We start from the raw sequence: 6,949 nt of genomic DNA, 5'->3' as shown, positions 1-6,949 counted from the left end.
GTCATTCAACCAAAGCCTTTTTTCAAACCCATCAGTGTCTGGAACTTCTGCAGAGTGATGTGTGCATGATCATCATGCTTGTAATACAGCTTTACAAACAGAGCACAATCCTGCACTGAGATAGTCATGGCGAACGTCGCAGATGTGAGAGGAGGAAAAGCTGCATACCCGTCATGTTTATATCAACTTCAATGGGTCGTGTGCATGACAGGTGTTTTTATTTACATATTCTGACACACACAATAGCATCTATTGATCAAATTTCACACTATTTTTTTTCTTCTGTCATATGTTTTCCCCTTTTCCGATAACATGCTGTTGTGATTTGACGTCATTCTGACCAGTGGTGTTATTTCTACAACATTTTGAAAGATTGAATTTAATTATAATCACTCTGTAGATTTATAGCACTAAATATGATTCAGTTTCATTTACGAAGTTTATTACATATGTTGCAACACATGATTTTGAACTTAAGCCACAAACCATTCATTCTATTCTCATAAATTTTGCTTATGCAGGTTACAAGTTTATTGTTCAAGTCACAACAGACTAAATGATGGGATATAATTGCCCACACTTGTATTTTCAATTTTAACATGTCATATATACTGAAACACAAAAGAAACTGGTATAGCCATGCATATACAAATACAGATATATGTAAACAGGTAGAATATGACGCTGCACTCAGCAATGGCTATATAAGACAACAAATGTCTGGCGTAGTTGTTAGATTAGTTGCTGCTTCTACAATGGTAGGTTATCAAGATTTAAGTGAGTTTGAATGTGGTATTATAGTCAGTGCATGAGTGATGTGACACAGTATATCTGAGGTAGCTATGAAGTGGGAATTTATGCCTCATCTGAGCCCATCAACACTGGACTGCTGATGATGGAAAACATGTTGCCTGTTCAGATGAGTCTTGTTTCAGATTTTATCAAGCAGATGGATGTGTGCAGGTATGGGGACAAACGCATGCATCCATGGACTCTGCATGTCAGCAGGGGATTATTCAAGCTGGTGGAGACTCTGTAATGGTGTGGCATGTGTGCAGTTGGAGTGATATGGGACCCCTCATATGTCTGGATATGACTCTGACAGGTGACAAGTATGTAAGCATCCTGTCTGATCAGCTGCATGTATTCGTGTCCATTCTGAATTCCAACGTACTTGGGCAATTTCAGCAGGACAATGTGACACCCCAAGTTCAAGAATTGCTATAGAGTGGCTCCAGGAACACTCTTCTGAGTTTAAACACTTCTGTTGGCCACCATACTCCCCAGACATGAACATTATTGAGCATAACTAGGATGCCTTGCAACGTGCTGTTCAGATGAGATTTCCACCTCCTCATACTTTTGCAGATAAATGAACAGTTTGCAAGATACATGGTGTTGGTTCCCTCCAGTACTATTTCAGATGTTAGTTGAGGCCATGCCACATTGCGTTGTTGCACTTCTGATTACTCGAGGGGTCCCTACATGATAGTAGTCAGGTGCACCAGTTTCTTTGTCTCTTCAGTGTGTGTGTGTATATATATATATCTATATATATATGTCCAATTTGATAAAAAAACTTTATATTCATTGTGAAAGCACATAGAAAGTTCTGCAAGCACGCGTATTTTCATGATTTTCAGGGGATTGTTGTCATTGACAAAATTATGTACAGGTGCTGAGTTAGATGTTGAATCAAGAAATTGAAGTGTTAAATATCTGGCGGCAAATATTAAGAGGCTGTGGAAATGTTGGCATAAGTGGCTGGCGCCTCTAATTACCTTACTTGCAGTTGATTGGTGGGTTGACACAGAAACAGCTTCAAAGTTATTACTAAGTCATGTATTTTCATTTGTTATCTATTTTTATGTACTCCTCTGTTACTAATGTCCTTTGGAATTACATGTCTAATTGACTCTCCAATTGTTTACACCACACAACTTCCCAATTTTCAGAATTTAAGGCCTTATTTGTAAATTTTACAGATAAAGCACAAGATTTGTACTGTCATTGAATGTTAGTAACCAAATCCAAATTTTAATTAATTATGTAACTAAAATAATACAAGAGATATTATTGTAATTAAAGTTCAGATTGATTTTTTTTATATTTAAAACTACAGATAATACTAAAAATTTTATGTAATACGATATTGTATTTTATACCTTATTTGGCAGTAAAATCAGTTTCTTTACATTTTGTAAATTTTAATTGTAACATCAAAATTGTGCAAAATTAATAATGGGTTGATTTGAAATTTATTGATAAAATTCTATATAAAGCAATGCAGTGAGGCTGCAAGTTAGTTGTTGAGTTGTTGTTTTGTCAGTCAGTCAAAGAGATCTGTGAAGTATGTGTTTGGTTACATGACGAGTATGCAGTTCAGTTGTCAATAAATTTTGTGAAGTTGGAAACTGTTATATTCTTTCATCAAATGAACTCCAGGCAATAGAAAGTTTAGTTAAATGTAATGATCTGAGAGGAATGTTATACATTGAAACTTGTGCATGTTGTACTAAACACATATCGAATGTCATTTACGAAAGCCTGCTTATGAGTTGGTGTCATGTAGTATATCTAACTTAATGGAACAAAAATCAAACAATGGAAAGTCCAGGATGGAATAACAACAATATTATGAAAAGGACTGTTTGCCACTAACCAACAAAAGACTGCTAAACACTCAAGCTCACAGCCAAAAAGGCTTTCTTCTGAAGTAGGAAATGCATATACAATCATAAAAGCACAGCTCACTCACACATGATCATTGTTTCTGGCCAATGCAGTTGGACTAATTGATATCTTGCCTGGTGCGAGCAGTAATGCAGTGGTCGTGGTAAGGTAGAAGCTTGGGGTAGGGAGGGAGTGGGATATCAGAATGGTGGATGGGAATGTGAAGTGCTGTTCATGATGTTGTGGGGACAGGGCAAGGGTTGCTAGTTGCAGTCTGGCAGTTTGGAAGGGGGAGGGGAGGGGAGTGGAAAAGGAGAGTAGAAGAGAAATGAAAAGGGCTACTGGGTGTCTTCATGGAATAGAAGGCTGTGCTCTGCTGGGATGGGAGCAGGGAAAAGGACAAGTAGCTGGATTACAGGGACTAGTGAAGACTGAGACCAGGGAGGTTATGTGAATGCAGGATATATTGCAGGGAGAATTGCCATCTGCACAAATCAGAAAAACTGGCGTTGGTAGGAAGGATAGAGATCTTGCAAGCTACGAAGCAGTCATCTGAGATAAACACATAGTGTTGGGCAGCATGCTCAGCAACTGGATCGTCCAGCTGTATCTTGGGCACAGTTTGGTTGTGGCCACTCATGTAGACAGACAGGTTTTTAGTCATCATCCCCATGTAGAAAGCAGCACAGTGGTGGCAGCTTAGTTTGTAAACCACACGACTGCTTTCATAGGTAGAATTGCCTTTGATGGTATAGGAGATGTCCTATGACCAGAGTAGGTGGTGGTCTTGCTTCTAGGTCCATTTTAGGGATATGAGGCATGAGGCAAGGGGTTTGAGAGCTATGTTTGAGTAGGGGTGGACAAGGATATTATGTAAGATTGATTGGCAGTGGCGTACCATTGTGTGAGGGGTGGGAAGGATAGTGGGTAGGAAAGTTCTCATTTCATGGTATGAAGATAGGTAGTCAAATCCTACGCAGAGAGTGCAATTCAGTTGCTCTAATTCTGGGTGATACTGAATCATGAAAGTTGTGCTCCATTGTGGACAGGTGGTGAGTATTTAGCAGGTTGTAGGTGACTGGAGGGACATGAAATGGGGACTCTGTTTCTGTACAAGGTTCAGTGGGTAATTTTGATCTGTAAAGGCCTCAGTGAAACCTATGATGTATTTGGAGAGGGACTGCTAACCATAGCAGATGTAATGATCACTTGTGGTTATGCTATGCGTAAGGTACTTCCTGGTATGGAATTGGTGGCAGCTGTCAAAGTGGATGTAGTGCTTGTTTGTGGGTTTGGTATGAACACAGGCACTGATGTAACCATCCTTGAGGTGGAGGTCAAAGTCAAAGAAGGTGGCTTGTTGTGATGAGGAGCACCAGATGAAGCAAATAGGGGAGAAGGTGTTGGTATTCTGGGTGTATGTTGATCAGGTGTCTCCACCTCGGTCCAGATGATGGAGATGTCATGAATGAATCTGAAAGAGATGAGGGGTTTGAGATTATGGGCATTTAGAAGTGATTAATGGAAAATCATGAAGGCAAACAGAAATGATATCTGGAATTCCCCAAAGGAAGTGTTACGCGCCCTCTGGTGTTCCTAATTTATATAAATTATTTACGAGATAATATGAGCAGTTCTTTTAGATTATCTGCAGATGTTGCTGTCATTTACCATATAGTAAAGTAATTAGAATATCAAAATCAACTGCAAAATGATTTAGACAAAATATCTGTATGGTGCAAAAAGTGCCAATTGTCTCTGTACAAGGAAAAGTGTGAGGACATGTGATGAAGCAAGCTGGGATATTTTTACTTCCCCTCTTGTTTTGCCATCTGCCTCCTTAAAATTCGTTTTTTTTTCATTTTTGATGTATTTACCATTAACATACGTGAATATAATCTGTATTTTCATAAAAGAGACAGTATGGCCCTCAGCTTTAAAGAATATAGCACCAGAATCAAATTTTGTGTTTAGTTTTATGTATGCAATTGATTTTCCAATTTATTTTGACTATTTATAGTTAGTATCTTTCATTATAGGTAAAAATCAGTAATTGTTTCGTAACTTAAATTCTATTGTTGACTTACAAAGAAATATAAATTCTGTACGAGTTACAAACATTTGAAGGAACAACTGATAGTATTCTTAAACAATCTATTTGGCTCTATTTGGAAACATGTTAGCAAAGCCAGCCCTTAATTAATTACAAACAATTAACAGTTTAGTCAAAAATATTGTTCATGTAACAATATCTGTTAATTTCATCATTTAAACAAATAATTTGGCCTAACTCTTATAGTAGAAGAAACTGTTAAAAGTAATGAATCTTTTGATGTATGCAGTTAATTGAATGAAGTAAGTCTTAATTGTAATTACTGTAAATTTAACTTGGAACAATGTGTAGTTTCACTACCTATTACTGTGAGGATACATAAGTGCCCAATTTTTGGCCCTGACACAGTCAGTCCACAGCAGAGTTTGAGACAAGGAACCTGTATTGATTAGATAAACAATGCATCCATGAAATAAGTGTAACACAATTAGGAGGTGTGTTAAACAATGACAGTGTCTGTTCCGTATGTACCTTGTTATTCTTCAAGAACTGTGCGGTTAGGTTCTTATTGCTCATGGATGTTCAATAGTAAATTATTGTAGCAGAATGTGGATGTTTGCCTGCAAACTATTAATGAGACTTATTGAAAGTTAAACAATAGTGCACTGGCACTGGGGGGTTTGTGAACAGCGAAAGTAAACAACTGTGGAACACAAATGTGTCACCTGTTGGCTACATCATTTAAAGTAGTCCATGTTTGACTTCCACGCCCCATTTTTCAGCCAGTACAGCAATGCAGTACGTTGACACCAAGGGCAAAAAACAAAGAAATAAAGCAGGCAATGATCACATTTGGTATCCCGTGCAAAGAATATTGAATGTGGGCATAATAAACTAGTGAACTTTGACAGTGAACTTGTGGCGCCGATGAAATCTACACCAGCATTATCTTTGGCTTTTCCGTCATGTTCACTTCAGTTCTTTGTGATCCTTGTATGTGTTAAGGTTAATAAATGAACTATTGCTAAATGTGTGCAACCAAACTGGTAATCTTCCTCACTGGTGACCCCGAGTTGAAATGTCTTCCGTTTTCGCCGTTTTACTGTGTCCGCGTCTTCTGTTTCGGTTATTTTCGCTTGTATTACATTGACACAGCATTTGAACAATGACTTTGGCCCAGCGCCTAATGCCAGATTTTGTGATCAACATGCATCGTATTGCAGGCAATGTACACCTGCCGGGACTGCAACACGATGCCTCCCACTTGATGATTCCACTTATTTTGCCAAACGTTTTCCAGCCTGCAACAATAAGTGAGGTTAGGAGTGCGCATGACTCCAGCTATCAATCGCCTTTGTTCCCACCACAATGACTGTGCAGTTACCTGTTACGGATCGCCGTGCAGTGCGAGAGCAATGCCGATTTCTGCAAATGCTTCATCGTACAACCTACTACTGCCAGAACAACGATTTGCCATGAAGCAATCCGTGCAGTACCACGTGGATACTGCCACGTGGCTCGAACTGCTTCGTTCACAGGTCTACCTCCTCAGCATCTGACCACCAACGCGCCTGCCTCGGTTCAGCATCACCACATGCCTTCCTACTTCGATACCCAGGCCTGAAACAGGAACAACAACTTGTTATCTGTGCCTGACCTCCACCTCTGTCCCAATGCTGTGCCTCTGTGTCTTGTGCCACAACATTCACCTTATCCGCACACCATTTTCAATGGAGTGAGTATGAACAGTGAACATTCACATATTTCGTCCCCCATTTGACATCATTTCTCACACTGTGCATCTGGACAACCCGCACCTCCACAGCCTCCCTGCAACCCAGCCCCCCTGCTCTGATCATACGTCGAGCTTTCCATGGACTAACACGTGTTCTCAAACTTTGAACTTTTTCTCCCCTGTGTCCCCTGCAGTGGCTCCAGTCAAGCTTCCGCTACCATTCTCAGCACATCTTGGTGCCTCATCCACGTCGGTCTTCCATGATGTGTCAATTCAAACATCCCAGCAATGTGTTGAGGTTCTGCAACCACAATTGACACATTATGGTGTCTCCGCATGTCGGGCTTCCACGTCGTGACAGATTGCATTCAACCACAACATCTCACCTTCACGTTGCCACCCTAACACCCATCATAGCCACATTCCCTGGGGGAACACTCTCCTGGAATACTACAGCAACAACAGCTCGATTCAGGCAGTGCCCCATC

This window comes from Schistocerca piceifrons, chromosome 3 (genome assembly GCF_021461385.2).
Source record: "Schistocerca piceifrons isolate TAMUIC-IGC-003096 chromosome 3, iqSchPice1.1, whole genome shotgun sequence".
In the NCBI taxonomy this organism is placed as follows: domain Eukaryota; kingdom Metazoa; phylum Arthropoda; class Insecta; order Orthoptera; family Acrididae; genus Schistocerca; species Schistocerca piceifrons.
Note: the sequence above shows the minus strand (reverse complement) of the source record.